General features: G+C 40.5%; 1 long non-coding RNA gene across 1 annotated transcript; it reads right to left on the bottom strand.

Annotated features, from left to right (window-relative positions):
* Positions 1 to 8,125: 8,125 nt before the first annotated feature.
* LOC116356267 (uncharacterized) lies at positions 8,126 to 14,400 on the bottom strand. Its single transcript, XR_004204751.1, has 6 exons — positions 13,994 to 14,400; positions 13,664 to 13,879; positions 13,438 to 13,532; positions 12,992 to 13,113; positions 10,730 to 11,150; positions 8,126 to 10,461 (listed from the first exon to the last, which is right to left on the bottom strand). It is a non-coding gene; the product is annotated as an uncharacterized LOC116356267 (long non-coding RNA).
* Positions 14,401 to 19,960: the final 5,560 nt, after the last annotated feature.

The raw sequence follows: 19,960 nt of genomic DNA, 5'->3' as shown, positions 1-19,960 counted from the left end.
TGTGGAGGCCAGGTCATCTCCATCACTCTCCTTGGTAAAATAGCCCGTATACAGCCTGGAGGTGTGTTGGGTCATTGTCCTGTTGAAAAACAAATGATAGTCCCACTAAGCCCAAACCAGATGGGATGGCACATCGCTGCAGAATGCTGTGGTAGCCATGCTGGTTAAGTGTGCCTTGAATTCTCAATAAATCACAGACAGTGTCACAAGCAAAGCACCCCACACTATAACACCTCCTCCTCCATGCTTTACGGTGGGAAATACACGTGAGGAGATCATCCGTTCACCCACACCACGTCTCACAAAGACACGGCCGTTGGAACCCAAAAATCTCCAATTTGGACTCCAGACCAAAGGACAAATTTCCAACGGTCTAATGTCCATTGCTTGTGTTTCTTGGCCCAAGCAAGTCTCTTCTTCTTATTGGTGTCCTTTAGTAGTGGTTTATTTGCAGCAATTCCACCACGAAGGCCTGATTCACACAGTCTCCTCTGAACAGTTGATGTTGAGATGTGTCTGTTACTTGAACTCTGTGAAGCATTTATTTATGCTGCAATTTCTGAGGCTGGTAACTTGAATGAACTTATCCTCTGCAGCAGAGGTAACTCTGGGTCTTCCATTCTTGTGGCGGTCCTCATTAGAGCCAGTTTCATCATAGCTCCTGATGGTTTTTGCGATTGCACTTGAAGAAACTTTCAAAATTATTGAAATGTTCCCTAATGACTGACCTTCATGTCTTAAAGTAATGGACTGTCATTTCTTTTTGCTTATTTGAGCTGTTCTTGCCATAATATGGACTTGGTCTATTACCAAATAGGGCTATCTTCTGTATACCCCCCCCCCCCCTACCTTGTCACAACACAACAGATTGGCTCAAACACATTAAGAAGGAAAGAAATTCTACAAATTAACCTTTAAGAAGGCAAACCTGTTAATTGAAGTGCATTCCAGGTGGCTAGGTCATAAAGCTGGTTTAGAGAATGCCAAGAGTGTGCAAAGCTGTCAAGGCAAAGGGTGGCAATTTGAAGAATCTCAAATATAAAATATATTTTGATTTATCTAACACTTTTCTGGTTACTACATGATTCCGTATATGTTATATTATAGTTTTGATGTCTTCACTATTATTCTACATTGTAGAAAATAGTAAAAATAACAAAAAACCCTGGAATGGGTAGGTGAGTCGAAACTTTTGACTGGTAGATGAGCAACCCAGAACTGTGTGAGTATGTTTGCCTCAAAAAGCATCTTGCTTCAATCAGTTTATTCCAGTTAATTAAGAATCAAAATTATTATTGTATTTTAACATCAACAGTTACAATCTAGACTAGTTTTCAACAATACTTTCTTCAGTAAGATGTACAGTAGGCCTGATCATTGTTCATCTTCATCTGTACTGTTACTAGTGTTGCACTATCAGTAGCTAGATTGCTGTGGTGAATGATAGCTATTAGCTGTGTACAAGGCCAAATGACAACAATGCCTTGCTAGCTGACTTTTTCACTGTCGAAGCACTGTTTCCTGAAGCATTCGACCCTGTTCTGAAAGAACTCCCTGGGTTTACCATCATGCTGTGGATGTTTGGTCAGGACGTGTCGTTTCATTACTAAGAACTTTCCCACACAAAACACATTGTGGGCGCTCCTCGTTATAGGTTTGTATGAAAGAGAAACTCATCCCTGTATATGTGTTTCATGACAATTGAGCTCAGTCAGAACTTGTGGCTAGCATGAATCCATTTGATGACAGCAGTGAGTGATGGCGAGTGGGAATGACAAGTCAGTGGTAGACAGCGCATCATCTGCTGCTGAACGACAGCGCTGCATCGCGTGAATCGCGGAGTAATCTTCAAGCACACGGGCATCTCCCTCTCACATTCATGCAGCTGCCAAACTAAGCAGAGACCGTTGCTAAGCAGAGAGCGCACATGGCCAATTCAATTCCAGTAATTAATGAAATAATTATAAATGTACTCTGACACATCGCAACCCAACAGGTCCGCGACCCACTTAGGATCACGACTCACACTTTAAAAAAGGCTAGTCTAGAGTCCAAATTGGAGATTTTTGTTTCCAACCGCCATGTCCTTGTGAGACGTGGTGTGGGTGAACGGATGACCCTGCATGTGTATTTTCGACCGTAAATGCATGGAGGAGGAGGTGTTATGGTGTGGGGGTGCTTTGCTAGTGACACTGTCTGTGATTTATTTAGAATTGAAGGCACACTTACCCAGCATGTCTACCACAGCATTCTGAAGCAATACGCCAATGAGTAGGTGTGATAACATTTTTTGACCAGTACTGTATGTTGAAAATATGATATCACTGGAGTCATTGCAAATCAATTTGTGCCACTTGTGTAGCCTACCTAGAGCAAGCAAACCAATTTAATAAATAACCTGTAACATCAGTTTATAGTTGTTGTAGCCTTGTGTTATTATCCAATTATTAATTGCCAATTATTAATTGCACGTTTAGTTAATTAAATTGGAAATTATCAAAGCTCTATCGCAATTGCCAAGCAGTTGTTTGAATGCATTTGAGGGACAGTAACAGTAGTCAGATTAGGCTACAGGTAAAGCAAATTCTAAACAAATAAACACTGGCTGTTGTTGACAAGCATATTCAGTTCATATACATATTATTAATATTTAATTCAGTGATTAAAATTATGACCCCATTCTCAGTAACCTATTCCAGCAGGCATTTGGGAAAAACAAGCACTTCTTATCTCAAAATCGCCTCGCTATTCATGTTGAATAAATTAGTCTGTTAATTTGAACTATGCTTCTAAATAGTTCCGTTCACAAATTGCCTGCATCTTGTCTAGGCTACTGTAGACTATCTGAAATGAGATGTAGACCTATCAGGGGCTATAGGCTATCTGCCTTTATCTAAGCAAACCATGGAAAAATTGAATTACAATCATAAACACAGATTTTAGTCTGTAGCCTATGCCTATTGCAATGACAAGTCAATCTCGTAAATGGGCCATTTATAAAAGTTTATAGTCTTAACAATTGTCAAATAACATCACAATTGGCAGAAAATAGCCTAACATTTGTTTTTTTGTTCGTCCAAGTGCTCAGAGATTGAGATCCTCTGTCCAACTTTTATCACTCAAACTCTCCTGTCGGATTTACTACAGTTATGCACTAGCACAAAGGGGATTTATTTACAATTATAAACCTGGTTCGAGCCTTGAATGCTGATTGGCGGAAAGCTGTGGTATATCAGACCATATACCACGGGTATGACAAAACATCACATTATACTGTTCCAATTACGTTGGTAACCAGTTTATAATAGCAATAAGGTCCCCTGTGGGTTTGTGGTATATGGCCAATATACCAAGGCTAACGGCTTTATCCAGGCACTCCGCATTGCGTCGTGCTAAGAACTGCCCTTAGCCGTGGTATATTGGCCATATACCATATCCCCTTTTTCCTTATTGCTTAAACATAGGAGTCAAACGAGTTAAATCGACATCCATTGGAAAATTATCTTGGGGAGTTTAACAAGGGCAAAATATATTTTCTCTTGCCACATATTCAAATTCCTATATTATATCATGTCATAGCTTGTAATAATTATTATTTTGAGGAAACACACATTTTGCTTCTAACATCATTACAATATACTATGATATTCCTTCTTTAATTGACTCGATAACGTCATGGGAAAAGGGTTTATTGTATAAATATGGCAACTCTTCTCGTTGTGGAAAACAAATTGGGCGAGTTTTCAGGCCTTTGGATATTTTAGCTTGACCTGGCAACAACAGCCATCAGTTTGGCTACCCCAAACTGCATTATAACAGTGCCTAAAACTAGTTGATTCATCACCACGGACATTTTCTGTAGAGTATTTTGCTGCTCCAACAAGGCAGGAAAGGCAATGGGAAAAAATATGTTTACAGATTCCCCGCAACAATGAAACACCATTGGTGACACCAATGAGTTAAGACTCAAGAACTGTCACAAAAGCAAAGAAACCTTTTTGGCAGTCAAGACCTGAACCTAGACAGCTGTTGGTAATGGGTCTGCTATGATCATTTCATCACTAGTAAATCAAGTCTGACCAGGTGTTAACAACAACACTGAAATTAGCCAAAATTTGCTTTTAAGATAGTTCCTAGTCTATCAATTAGCATGTGTCGCGTGAGTTTTGGGGAAGCTATTTTTCACCATAAAAATTCACCTTTATAACAAAGGATCACATGCCTCTATCATTGTATTTGCAATTCCTAATGTGATATAGATTGGATTATTTGTGCTATTAATAAATGCGTAGATGCATAGGTTTATAGGCTATATCAGAGACGTTTCCTTTGCATGGGAAAAATGTACCATTGATAAACATTTCATGTAATTCTACCAGTGGAGGCTCCTCAGAGGAGGAAGGGGAGGGCCATCCTCCTCAGTGAATTTCATACACATTTAAATTGTAAAACATTTAAAAAGCTTAAAAAACTATACTAAATATAATCATGTCACCAAATAACTGATTAAAACACACTATTTTGCAAAGAAGGTCTACAGAACTCTGTAGGGTAGCAACATGGTGTAGTTGGAGGACAGCTAGCTTCCATCCTCCTCTGGGTACATTGACTTCAATACAAAACCTAGGAGGCTCATGGTTCTCACCCCGTTCCATTGACTTACACAGTCTATCAGAGCTCTTGCAGCATGAACTGACATGTTGTCCCCCCATTCAAAGGATCAGATAATTAATCTAGTACTGAAAGCATAAGCTACAGCTAGCTAGTACTGCAGTGTATAAAATGTGGTGAGTAGTGGACACAAAGAAAAAGACAATAGATGAACAGTTTTGAACAAATTAATTTCTTCCAAAATGAAGGAGAGGCAAGAGAGAAAGAGAGTCATTTTTTCTCACTTTTACTTACTTAGCTAGCAAATGCAGCTACCTAGTTTAGCATACTGAAACACCCTGCTCAAAGAGAGGGATGCAATGCTAGCTAGCTGGCTATGACTTTCCAACACAACACTGGAATTCTTCCAAGTCAAGGTAAGCTTTTGGTATTACTAGTTTATTGCCAACGGGGCCCGCCGGTGTAACTGCTTCCTGACTGTACATTAACGTTACTGCATGATTGTAGCGGGTTTACTAACGCATTAGTTCTATTAGCTATGTCGACTATGACATTACTTTAGCTAATATGGTGACAACGATGTAGGTTGTGTGTGGCAGTTTGGCTTGGAAAGTTTTTTTTCGCCTGATCGCATACAGCTGATGTGTTGTGCATTGAAATCCACAAGCGAAGGGAAAAGAAGGAATACAACACAGTTATGAGATTGTTTATCAATGATCAGGGGTGTATTCATTCCGCCAATTTTGCAACCTCATGATGGGTATAGGGAACATTTTAGTATCATGTAGTAGCCTAAAACTATTGCTGTTACATTGAACTGGGTGAATGGAATATAAATGAGTTATCCAATATGCTGTAATAGAAATAAGGCCATGCTCATGAAAAAGAAAATCGTCCTCCCTCATCTTACACGGCACTGACCACCACTGAATTCTACTAAATGTAATATGACTGGAGAAATTAGCAGAATCTTTTTTAATACGATGGTAGTTTAGGTCTACTCTACTGACACCAACAGCAGATCAATGCAACCATGTAATCTAGGCCTATGAGAAAGTGGTCCTAGCCGAAAGGGATCCAGCTGCATTTTTAGCTAACTGTAACCTAATTCTCCTAACCTGCTGCATAAATTCTCCTAATCGGCGATGGAATGTAAAATATGATTTGACAAAAGCTGGATCCCTTCAAGCCATGACCACGAAAAGGGGAGACGCAAATGATATAGCCTGGAGGACATTATTGTCCAAAACAACTCCAGTGGCTACCATATATTCATATCATAACCCAATAATCATCAAATGATATAGCCTGGAGGACATTATTGTCCAAAACAACTCCATATATTCATATCATAACCCAATAATCATCAAATGAGAACTGTATTCATAAGAGGGAAAATATATGGAAATAACAGCATCCCTCAATTATACGAGATGGTTATTATATGCTTTGGTCAATCTGAATGATTCTGTTGTGCCATTTGAGTAGAGCACCATCACCTTGTCGTCACGACAAATGTGCCCCCTTAAACAGTATGAATATATAAAATGTAATACTATATATTGTAAACATACTCTACTTTAATAATAGGCTATATTGTGCTATGGGTGAAATTAAAAGTACTGTGATCTCTGCTTTGCCTAGCCCCGTTGAATAAAATGTATTTCTTATAGCCCAACTATTTCATTTCTTTACAATTTAAAACACATTCAGAATAGACAATGTAATTGTTGTGGTAGTCTTAGGAAAAGACGGGGCGGCAGGGTAGCCTAGTGGTTAGAGTGTTGGACTAGTAACCGGAAGGTTGCAAGTTCAAACCCCCGAGCTGACAAGGTACAAATCTGTCATTCTGCCCCTGCTCCCCAGTTAACCCACTGTTCCTAGGCCATCATTGAACATAAGTATTTGTTGTTAACTGACTTGCCTAGTTAAATAAAGGTTAAAAAAAAACATCTTCATTATAACAGAGTGCCACTCAGACATTCTGGACTTGGTGTGTGTGTACAATAAGGAATCATTTCCTGCTTCCACCTAGATTACAAGGGTTGGATTTGCACCAAAACAAATGTCAGCACAAGGCATGTACAAAATCTAGTTTAATGATTAGCCTCATATACAGTGAGGATCTCTGAATGATCCAATGTTGACCTAAATGACTAATGATGATAAATACAATCCACCTGTGTGTAATCAAGTCTCCGTATAAATGCACCTGCACTGTGATAGTCTCAGAGGTCCGTTAAAAGCGCAGAGAGCATCATGAAGAACAAGGAACACACCAGGCAGCGCCGAGATACTGTTGTGAAGAAGTTTAAAGCCGGATTTGGATACAAAAAGATTTCCCAAGCTTTGAACATCCCAAAGAGCACTGTGCAAGTGATAATATTGAAATGGAAGGAGTATCAGACCACTGCAAATCTACCAAGACCTGGCCGTCCCTCTAAACTTTCAGCTCATACAAGGAGAAGACTGATCAGAGATGCAGCCAAGAGGCCCATGATCACTCTGGATGAATTGCAGAGATCTACAGCTGAGGTGGGAGACTCTGTCCATAGGACAACAATCAGTCGTATATTGCACAAATCTGGCCTTTATGGAAGAGTGGCAAGAAGAAAGCCATTTCTTAAAGATATCCATAAAAAGTGTCGTTTAAAGTTTGCCACAAGCCACCTGGGAGACACACCAAACATGTGGAAGAAGGTGCTCTGGTCAGATGAAACCAAAATTGAACTTTTTGGCAACAATGCAAAATGTTATGTTAGGCGTAAAAGCAACACAGCTCATCACAATGAACACACCATCCCCACTGTCAAACATGGTGGTGGCAGCATCATGGTTTGGGCCTGCTTTTCTTCAGCAGGGACAGGGAAGATGGTTAAAATTGATGGGAAGATGGATGGAGCCAAATACAGGACCATTCTGGAAGAAAACCTGATGGAGCTTGCAAAAGACCTGAGACTGGGACGGAGATTTGTCTTCCAACAAGACAATGATCCAAAACATAAAGCAAAATCTACAATGGAATGGTTCAAAAATAAACATATCCAGGTGTTAGAATGGCCAAGTCAAAGTCCAGACCTGAATCCAATCGAGAATCTGTGGAAAGAACTGAAAACTGCTGTTAACAAATGCTCTCCATCCAACCTCACTGAGCTCGAGCTGTTTTGCAAGGAGGAATGGGAAAAAATGTCAGTCTCTCGATGTGCAAAATTGATAGAGACATACCCCAAGCGACTTACAGCTGTAATCGCAGCAAAAGGTGACGCTACAAAGTATTAACTTAAGGGGGCTGAATAATTTTGCACGCCCAATTTTTCTGTTTTTGATTTGTTAAAAAAGTTTGAAATATCCAATAAATGTTGTTCCACTTCATGATTGTGTCCCACTTGTTGTTGATTCTTCACAAAAGAATTCAGTTTTATATCTTTATGTTTGAAGCCTGAAATGTGGCAAAAGGTCGCAAAGTTCAAGGGGGCCGAATACTTTCGCAAGGCACTGTACATTGTCTACTGGTATAATTTTTTTATTCTGAATATATAGCTGAACAATATGTAAACAGTGTGTGAGTTAAGCTTCAGCTGCTTCAGATGCACAATGTCAAAGGGTGCATTGCAAATGCCCATAAGGCTAATGCCATCCTACTGTAGGCCAGTGGTTCCCAACTCCGGTCCGAGTTCCCCCAAGAGTACATTTTTATTGTGGCCCCAGACAAACACACCGGATTCAACATGTCAACTAATCATCAGGCCCTCAATGAGTTGAGTCAGCTATGTTTGTATGGGGCTACAACAAAAATGTGTGCTGTTGGGGGTATTTGAGAACTGGAATTGGGAACCACTGCTGTAGGCCTATGGCTGCATTTGCGTTGGATTCCATTATCAGCTGCAAAATGGGTACATATGGCTGATATCCTGAAAACAAAATGGTGACAAACAAATAAAACGAATTGGAAAGCTTATGACCTAACAAAAAGGTGATGTTCATTTGAGAACACAGAAACATTCAAGTGAAGAGACACTCCCTTCCCCTTTTTATTGCAGGGTTGTGATCTGTGATAAACCAATATCAACACTAGTTCATCTTGAATAATAGTTCAGTTAATTACAACAAGTTTAAAACACTGTCAAAGAATCAAAACTCATCATTTCAAAGTGTACAAGTAAGCTAACTCATATGTAGAGGCTAGACAAGTAGGCTATTATTAATAAAACATCATTTCAGTTGAACAAAAAAAGTAACTCCTATGATCCACTGGGTGATACGACTTCCGTTCCAGCCCAGAAATAGCACACTTGATTATTAACTAATTAGGTTTGATACATTGAATCAGGTGTGTTAATGCTGGCCTGGAACAGAAGTGTGCACACCCATCAGGGTTGGCCTGCTCCAGTTGTAATAGGTTTATACATTGTGTGTGACTTTGGGACATTCATTGGTACCTCATTCTGCAGACAGGGTTAGACAGATCTCTGTATCTGAGGACAGAAAGCAAAGTAACAGGCTGCATTATACTTCAGTTAGAGAGATTTAGCAACATAATATTCAGGTCTGTCTTCCGTTTTTATTGCTAGGGACAGGGATTGGAAATGGAGAATAGTTTCATGTCCTCCCGCAAAGGTACCTGCCCTATCCAGAGTAGCTTACTCTCCCTTCTCATGGCTGTTGAGCTTGCTACCTATCTAGCTACAAATGCATTTGGAGTTACAATGATTAATGCATTAAGATAGCTAACTAGCTACTGTGAATATAGCAAGCTGATGACATTTAATTTACGTAGCTAGGTATACTGTATGTAAAGTTAGCTAACTAGCGAATATTATCTTAGTGTGCAGGCTAAATCAAATGAGCTGCTATGTTTCTGTAGCAAGCTAGCTAATAATACATTATTTTTGATCACTTTCAAATATATTTACTTAGAAAAACTAAATAATGGGCAATCTTCCTGAAGTTTCCGGTGGTAGCAAAACGCAGCCAGTCATGTGGACTATTGTATTGGAAGTTTGGTACATGCTACAATTTCAAAAGACTTTAATGAGCTACAGTTCATATAAGGAAATCAGTCAATTGAAATTAATTCATTAGGCCCTAATCTATTGATTTCACATGACTGGGAATACAGATATGCATTTGTTGGTCACCTTAAAAAAAGTTAAATAAACGCAGGTGCATGGATCAGAAAACCAGTCAGTTTCTCGTGTGGCCACCATTTGCCTCATGCAGCACAACACATCTCCTTTGCATAGAGTTGGTCAGGCTGTTGATTGTTTAATTCTGCTATATTTTATAGCCTAAAAAAGGTGGCCAACCATCCTAAAAGGGACAGTGTTGTATTTTAAGACAGGCAAAGCCTTATTCTCTATATGGTAATAATAGGCCTAATAATGATAATGATTTTTATTTTGCAAAGTGGTTCCTTGCATCATACAACATGATTTTCAGTCACCATTTTGGCCCATATATATATAGTGGTAGGCACCTAGTTTTAGGGGGGGGGGGACTCAGCTTTTGGACAGCCTGGCTGTCAGCTTCCCCCTTAGATTCAGATGCAACGTCCCCCTATATTTGATTTGCCTTTAGCTGGAGAGGATTAAGCTTCTTGTGAGTCATTGCCTTCAGTTGTGGCTCCAGCTACAACTGGTTCTTGCAGTACCTCTTCCTGGATGTCGGTCCTCTACCATTAGAGGGTCGATATGCTCTGCGTTAGAGCAACCCTCCGGCCGCACACCGTCGGGGAAACGCTCCCACCTCTCCGAGATGATCTCGTCCTTGCTGTACCGCCTGTCGGCGTTCCTCAGGGTGTCTGGATATGCCGTGCAGGATGGCAGCCTGGGCGCTGCTGTACACAAAGACCTGAGGTAGATAAAATAATACATTTACTGCTTCAGGGACAGGCAGGAAACTGGCTACGGAAACAGTATGACTGCTATGTGAGTTAGGATTGGGGTCAATTCCATTTCAGTACAGGAAGTAAATCTACATTCTCGTTCAAGAATTGTAAATTGATATTTATTTTCAGAAATAATTTAACACCAATTCGCTTGCTGAATTGACAGAATTGAAATGGAATTGACCTTGTGACAATATGTTTCTTTGATTGTGTCTCTTTGTGTGTCCTTACCAGGATGGAGAGCACGATGGTGAGGAGCACAGGGATCTGCAAGGTGACTGGTGACCGCAAGGTGACTCTGCAAATGTCCACAGTAAATTGCTTAGGCAAACCACATAAACTACGCATTCTAACCTTCATGGATGTGTCGATCTCCACACCAAAGGTGTCCTCAAATTGACATCTCCAGGCCTTGTAGTCATGTGGTTTGAGATTCACCAGGATCTGGCTGAGGACATCGTTCAGAGTCCCCGTTCTTCAGCTGTCCATTCCCTCCAGAACCTTCTGGATCTCCGCCTCTGCTTGCCGAGATAAGTTGACTGTGCCTTTAAACACTAATGTCCTTGAGGAGGGCTTGTAGGAACTGGCTGATCCCCTGGCCAAAGTGCTTCAGAGGCTCTATGAAGAAGGTGGTGATGGCCATAGTGATAGCCTTCAGAGACAGAGAGTAATAATAATACATTATCACACTGCATCCTACAGGTCCAGGAAAAAGGCTACATTTTACACAGTTTAGTCAATTCCATTTCAAGTTTTTCATAATGCTCACAGGGCAATCATAGACACTGGATTAGATTGATATTGCATTGTTAAAAAGACAGTATATTTTTTTAGTTACAAGTGAAACACATGGCAATACATACTTTTACATTTGGGCTTAACTCAAATAGTTATGTTAAGTTGCAAGAGTAAGGTATGGGTGACTATCTTTCGGTCCTGGCCTGTGGAATAGGTTAGGGTCAATTCCATTTCAATGCTGTCATTTCCGGAAGTAGACTGAAAACTGGAAGTGGAATGTCAGTTTACTTCCTGAATTGACTGAATGGAATTTGACTTTCCCTGGTCGCCAAAAATAGGTTAGTTGGTGGTACAAGAAGGATGGGGTTGACCATGAGGACTTCGTAGTGCATCCTACAGGGATCATCTTGGAGAGCCATGGCACCTCTGTATCAATCTGGGGCACAGGCAGGGAGGAGTAAACAGAAGGCTTCACAACAACATAAACCAATGTGCATTTGCACAGTAAACTTACTGCAACAAAAAGGTCAAAATGTGAAAGCCAGAAAAGAGGAGTGAGAAGTATTGTGTATTTATGCCCGACCCGGGCTCCTCTACACACATCGACAACAGCCACCCACGAAGCATTGTTACCCATCGCTCCACAAAAGCCGCGGCCCTTGCAGAGCAAGAGGAACAACTACTTCAGGTCTCAGAGCGAGTGACGTCACCGATTGAAACGCTATTAGCGCGCACCACCGCTAACTAGCTAGCCATTTCACACCGGTTACACTCACCCCCCTTTTGACCTCCTCCTTTTCCGCAGCAACCAGTGATCCGGGTCACGGCACCAATGTAACAGTTTAACTTTAGTCCGTCCCCTCGCCCCGGGCTCGAACCAGGGACCCTAGCTAGCCATTTCACATCGGTTACACATGCACCAATAATTATGAAACAATGACGCATCAATTAAATGTACCTTTCGCATATATTTTTGAGATGAGGAAAATCTGATACCCCTGTGGAAAGATATGTGATGCCAAGCTCAGGTGTTATTTTTCCATTATCCCGCCCTTCATGTTATCCCAGCAGTTGATTTCCTTCCTCCCAGTGCATTTTGCATCGATGCCCTCCATCTTTCCATTTTGTTTTGGTGCTCGGTAAAGGCAATCTGACAGGTTGAGAAAATCCAATAACATATGGTGAATTAACATTGTGTATTTCGTGTGGAGGCTGGTCTAGCGGTAGTGCTACCATCCCCGGGACCACATGCACACAGTTAGAACCCCATTACTATCACTGCTTTTATCCCTCATCTCTCTCCCAATCTCACACAAAAAATGACCTGTCATAGTCAAGCTCTCCTGGTAAGACTTAGATATTTCTCAAGACATTCCTTGGTGATGTTCCTTAAAGTAGTTGGCTTGAGTTTTGAAGAATAAAGATGGAATATTAGAAATACCTTAAATAACTTAGTTCTACTTCCTTTCCTGCTTATAAACCCCCACAAAAACATTATTTGCAGAGATCTGAAATATTGCTGTAGTGTTTAGCCTAAATGTTTTGCCTTGAAGAACATAAACCACTCCTGAATCGGGAAAACCCTACACCGAAGGTTGCCAGAATGGCCACTCTGGCAGCAAAGAAGGAACATTGTACCTTTTCTTTAAGATAATTATATTAATAATAAACATAGACCACCAGACAGACAGTAAGGGGTAATTAGCATGTGGAAATTTGACAAAATACATGGAAGTGTGAATATTGGCAATTTACCTTGTAGACCAGACTGATGAGAAACCAATGGCAAAGATTTGCTTGAACTGGACAAACAAGGCGACTGTAGACCACAGCTTGTTGCAGATGATGACCACTATGATTAAGACAACCACAGACACCTGGAAGAGAGAGATCCTTTAAATAATTGCAATGGTAATGAGAAATATTCCTGACGCTGTAATGCCAATTAGTCGTTTCAAATCTGTCTCGTTTGTCTTGTCTTGAGTGTAAATGACTGTGCTCTGAATCAGATTGGTTTAGTTACAGTGCCAGTCAATAGTTTGGACACACCTACTCATTCTAGGGTTTTTATTTATTATTATTATTATTTATTTATTTTTCTACATTGTAGAATAATAGTGAAGACATCAAAACTATGAAATAACACATATGGAATCATGTAGTTTACATAAAGAGAATCAGTGCATAGATTTAAACCATACCAGGCTCCCTCTTTCAGTAGTTTGGTGAGGAATCCCTTGAACACTGGGTTGCATGATGGCTGCTGTGCAACCAGTGTAATATTCTTCTTATGCTCCTCAATTTTTAAAAAAATTAAGGAAAATTACAGACGATCACACACCATCTATTTGCCACGGTTTCATAAATATACATTTGAGAAACATAATGTGTGACGTTTAAAATCCGTTTCCAACACTCAACACGAACCTCTCTTTGTAACCCTTCCACTTTGTTGTTGCACTCCGTTACGTCCACTTGATCTGAGCCCTGCATGTATTCCCATCTCTTGGTGGGCACATTAGGGTAATTACTTGCCGGTGAAGATGACTTTCATTTAGTTTTCCGATTAGATTAATATCACGATAAAAGGCAGTATTCGTCATGCTTGGTGTATTTTCACACTTCATGATTTTGTTTCATACACTGTAATAGGAAACATGACAAAGAAAAACAACAACAAAGCAATATTATAATTATTTCAAGTGATGGCACTGTCATGGCACGGAAAGATGCATTACACAGCTGCTTGTACTGTACCTCGGCAGGCTTTCTCATGGACTTTATGATTGGATCGTAGTTCTATACGGATCAATCTATTCGTCGTTGTCCATCTGCCCTTGAGCAACCAGCAACGGGCTGCACTCAGCAACAGAGATGGTATGCGTCCTGACAGCACTTGTTGACATCTTCATGTTAATTAAGATGGCTAACGTTAGCTAGCTACTCCATGGAGGCTAACATGCTAGAGAACTCGGGGTTCATGAGCCAGAAACAGACATCCTCAATAAACCCTACAGAGGAATAACATCAATTACAAATAGCTGCACATTTTCTTCGAGCTGAGCCGGTGTGATGAGATAACTCGATCCGTTGGAATATGACAATATGAGCGCTTATTTCAGACCGCGCTCCGTAAGCCATGCCCCAGTATACAGAGCTAGGCTTGGGACTCGTTTAAATATGATAAAAAAGCCTAATATTTTACAGTGGGACTGCCTGCTATGGTTCTGTGTAGCCTAGTTATGCTCATATATATTGCTGTTTATTTCGTCTTTGACTTAATAAGTAAAATATATTTGAGTAGTAAACAGGGAACCATCAACGACTCCCAGATAGGTCGCAATAGAACATACCAGAAGGGGCTTCGTTTACTAGGCTACCGAAATAATTGGTTACCACAAGTGTTTGGAATGCATTGAACTCGTTGACAAAAGAGACCATGGGACGCATTTTCACACGAAGTTCCGCGGTGGGTCTGTGTGAATTGTGCGATTATATTTGAGACTGGATTATAGAATCGAATGTCATCTATTAATGTACTTTTATAGCATTTATAAGGAGAAGCCATATCAGCCAGTGAAACTAATTGCTCTCACTTTGTAATAGAATCTTCAGATTTGTCTGCCTGACTGTGGGGCTCTTTACCTGAATTATTAAGATGTTCTTGTGATCACAACAAAACTACTTATTTGGCTCAAACCGAGATATAAATTGTGTTTTCTTTGAAAAGATGGCCTGGCTGAGAATTGAACATTCAGTTTTGTGCCTGAGTGTGGCGCTGTTTACTGCAATTCTCTGGATTATTTTGTGACCAGAACAAAACCATTTCTTGTACTCAACTAGAGATTTAAATAAATGGTGTTTCTTACAAAAGACGCTGGACATTTAATGATAACTGAATTGACTCAGAAAAGTAACATAAGTAGGCCTACAGTATCACAGTGAGATCAAACAGGTGTGCCCTCTGATGCTATTGGACTGCGACTGAGTAAACCCTGGCCTGACACCTGGACGGTATGGCTGTTGAACAAGTTGAGACTAAAGTACTTGGTGTTACCTTAGATTGTAAACTGTAATGGTCAAAACATATAGATTATATGGTTGTAAAGATGTGGAGAGGTTTGTCTGTAATAAAGAGATGCTCTGCTTTTTTGTTTTGTTTGCACAAATCTTTATTTGATTTGCTGTAATACAGAGATAACGTGTAAAAGCATACATTCAATCTCACAATGTCTTCATTGCATTTTAATTGAAAATGAAGCAGTCTTCCTTTATTCACTATTTCAATAAGGAAAGGGCAATACCAGTATTAAATGGCCAGCAGGCTCAGAATATATCCATAATGACTATACAGAAAGTACTGGCAGTTCAACACCATATGGACAGATGGCTTTGCCCCACGTTTTGGGGGGGTGCATGCCAGCAAAGCCACTACACAACACAACACTAACCAACACGTTAATTGCACTATAACATTGACAAACAGTTGCCCACAAACTGTCAGGGCCTACATTAAGCTGTCCAAACAGCAGAGCTGTCTTTTCAGCACCGTGGAGTGAATTCTTACTACTGCTACACCTGGCTATCAGCGGAGCCTTGTCTAGCAGCGAAACAGTTCATTCAGCCTCGTTCACTGCCTTTTAAATTAAACATAGCTGATATGCGTGACTTGCTTAAACAAATGTGGTTTCTACTGATAGTTGAGATGTACAAACTATGGCATATGGGGACGACGAGCAGAAAATAGGTAATCTGTAATTTCGATTCAGAAATTCATGAGCAAGCTAGGACAGACGTAGAATTCAGAACATGGGCCATTTTTACAGTATACTCCCTGTATACCAAATCAGATCCATAGGATAAATAAAGGGGGCATATCAGCAGACAATGAAAGACATTTCTCTTTATCAGGCTATAGGCTAAATGTGTACCACCAAGTCAGAACAGTAGGCTAAATTATAAGGTGAAAAGGGAGCAAATTATTAGGGTGAGGTACGTGGGCTACTAACAGCTTACTACACAAGATACACTTAGTATTACTTTCTTAGCTACAGTATAAATATCTCCCTGGCATATTATATAATTTATGCAGCAGCATACAATACATTTTTAAACTCACCTTGTTGTGCTGTGCTCACAAACAGGAAGGAACTTTAACAGGAATGTGGCGCGGCAGTCCTTGTGGGCAAATGTTGACATCACCTCTGGACTTATGGTGCTTTCAAGACAACTGTGAACTCAAAAAAACAAGGTTGAATGAGAGCTTTAGAAAGAGCTTGGAATTCCCGACTTGGAATTGCGAGTTGGATGAGGGTTCAAAATGTATTTTCCCAGTCTGGGGCTCGTTTTTTTCTCGAGGTCCCAGTTGTCTTGAATTCACTGAAGTCTGAGATTTCCTAGTTACGAGTTTTCAGTTGTTTTGAAAGCGGCAGAAGTCAGATTGACAGCATGAATGTTTGTATTTTAAGTTTAGAAAAGAGCCCATTAAACCCAGACTTGGACCACACATCCACTCCACTGAATAGCAGGCTAGTGATTGCTTTGCAACCCTTGCAGTTAGCCACTGGTTCCTTCCAAACCATAATGTCTATATATGTCCAGTGGCCCATTAGCACCACTACGTTTTTAACTATAATTTGTCTTCCTATGATAAGAATTGAAAAGGATTTGCCAGAAGATTGTCAAAGTGATTCATGATGATGACTGCTTATCTAACTAGCTAGCTAAGATTTTGAAAGAATGATGGTGACATGATCAGTCCCATCAAAGCTACGGTAGACATAATATGATTTTACGAAAATCAGGGATGTAAACAAATTAGTGTACAAAATTTGAGAGAAATAAGCATTTTATGCATCTGGACATTTTCTGGGATCTTTTATTTCAACTCATGAAACATGTGACCAAATCTTTACATTTATATTTTTGTTCAGTATAGTTTTGTTCTGGTCACAAGATAATCCTGAAAATTGCGGTTAACAGCGCCACACTCAGTCAGAATGTTAAATTCTCCACCAGGCTCATCATGTCAAAGAAAACACAATTAAATTTTTCTCTATTTGAGCAAAATAAGTAGTTTTGTTGTGATCACAGGAAAATCCTAATAATTCAGTTAAAGAGCCCCACAGTCAAGCAGACAAATCTGAATGTTCTATCATAAAGGAGAACAATTCGTTTCTCTGGCTGATATGGCTTCTACTTAGAAGTACTATAATTCAGTGAAAGAGTGGTTGTTAAATTAACGAGGCCGCTGCACCAGGTAGATTTTTTAAAGCTGTCTAAAAAATAATGTATTGACTTTTATATAACATAATGCGATGTTGTCCGGTCCGAATTGACCCTTCTCTGGGTCTGGGTCTGGACCTCAGTCTGTCAGTTGAGTTTGGCTGTTCTAGACGATTCTGTGCTTTCAACTTTGTGGCAACAGTTTGGGGAAGGCCCTTTCCCGTTTCAGCATGACAATGCCCCCGTGCACAAAGTGAGGTCCATACAGAAACAGTTTGTCGAGATCGGTGTGGAAGAACTTGACTGGCATGCACATAGCCCTGAACTCAACCCCATCAAACACCTTTGCCGACTGCGAGCCAGGCCAAATTGCCCAACATCAGTGACCTCACTAATGCTCTTTTGGCTGAATGGAAAGTCCCCACATCAATGTTCCAACATCTAGTGGAAAGCCTTCCCAGAAGAGTGGAGGCTGTTATAACAACAAAGGGGCAACCGACGACATATCAATACCCAGGATTTTGGAATAGCATGTTTGACGAGCAGGTGTCCACATACTTTTGGTCATGTAGTGTATATGGAAATGGCCAATTCTTGTATATTTTAACATATTTGTGACATAAATGTACTTATATGTGTGGATACATATATAAGCGTACAATGAATTCGGAAAGTTTTCAGACCCCTTGACTTTTCCACATTTTGTTACGTTACAGCCTTATTCTAAAATGGATCCTCATCAATCTGCACACAATACCTCATAATGACAAAGTGAAAACAGTTATTTTTTTGCAAATGTATACAAAATTAAATACATAAATACCTCACTTTTATAAGTACTCAGACCCTTTGCTATGGGAATCAGAATTGAGCTCACGTGCATCCTGTTTCCATTGATCATCCTTGAGAGGTTTCTACAACTCGATTGGAGTCCACCTGTGGAAAATTCTATTGATTAGACATGATTTGGAATGGTACACACCTGTCTATATAAGGTCCCATAGTTGACATTGCATGTCTGAGCAAAAGCCAAGCCATTAGGTTGAAGGAATTGTCCGTAGACCTCCGAGACAGGATTGTATTGAGGCACAGATCTGGGGAAGGGTACCAAAAAAATTATGCAGCATTGAAGGTCCCCAAGAACAAAGTGTCATCCATCATCACCTCATCCCCATACTGTTTTTATTTATTTACTTTTCTGCTCTTTTGCACACCAATATCTCTACCTGTACATGACCATCTGATCATTCATCACTCCAGTGTTAATCTGCAAAATTGTAATTATTTGCCTACCTCCTCATGCCTTTTGCACACATTGTATATAGACTCCCCCTTTGGTTTCTACTGTGTTATTGACTTGTTAATTGTTTACTCCATGTGTAACTCTGTGTTGTCTGCTCACACTGCTATGCTTTATCTTGGCCAGGTCGCAGTTGCAAATGAGAACTTGTTCTCAACTAGCCTACCTGGTTAAATAAAGGTGTTCTCAACTAGCCTACCTGGTTAAATAAAGGTGTTCTCAACTAGCCTACCTGGTTAAATAAAGGTGTTCTCAACTAGCCTACCTGGTTAAATAAAGGTGTTCTCAATAAGGGTGAAATAAAAAATAAAAAATAAAAAAATGGAAGAACTTTGGAACCACCAAGATTCTTCCTAGAGCCGCCCGGCCAAACTGATCAATCATAGGAGAAGGGCCTTGGTCAGGGAGGTGACCAAGTAACAGGTGTTCACACTGACAGAGTTCCTCTGTGGAGATGGGAGAACCTTCCAGCAGGACAACCATCTCTGTGGTACTCCACCGATCAGGCCGTGATGGTAGAGTGGCTAGACGGAAGCCACTCTTCAGTAAAAGGCACATGACTACCGATCCGTATCACTTACATCTGTAGCCATGAAATGCTTTGAAAGGCTGGTCATGGCTCACATCATCAACACCATTATCCCAGAAACCCTAGACCCACTCCAATTTGCATATGGCACCAACAGATCCTCAGATGATGCAATCTCTATTGCACTCCACACTGCTCAACGTTCAACACCATAGTGCCCTCAAAGCTCATCACTAAGCTAAGGACCCTGGGACTAAACACCTCCCTCTGCAACTGGATCCTGGACTTCCTGACGGGCTGCCCCCAGGTGGTAAGGGTAGGTAACAACACATCTGACACTGATCCTCAACACAGGGGCCCCTCAGGGGTGCGTGCTTAGCCCCCTCCTTTACTCCCTGTTCACTCATGACTGCATGGCCAGGCACGACTCCAACACCATCATTACGTTTGCTGATGACACAACAGTGGTAGGCCTGGTCACCGATGACGATGAGACAGTCTATAGGGAGCACTCCTTCATTATCATCGATGGGGCTGTAGTGGAGCAGGTTGTGAGATTTAAGTTCCTTGGCGTCCACATCACCAACAAACATTGTCCAAGCACACCAGGACATTTGTGAAGAGGTCACAACAAAACCTATTCCCCCTCAGGAGACTGAAAAGTTTTGGC

Source organism: Oncorhynchus kisutch, linkage group LG22 (genome assembly GCF_002021735.2).
Source record: "Oncorhynchus kisutch isolate 150728-3 linkage group LG22, Okis_V2, whole genome shotgun sequence".
NCBI classification, from domain to species: Eukaryota; Metazoa; Chordata; class Actinopteri; order Salmoniformes; family Salmonidae; genus Oncorhynchus; species Oncorhynchus kisutch.
This window is presented reverse-complemented; position numbering and strand designations above follow the sequence as displayed.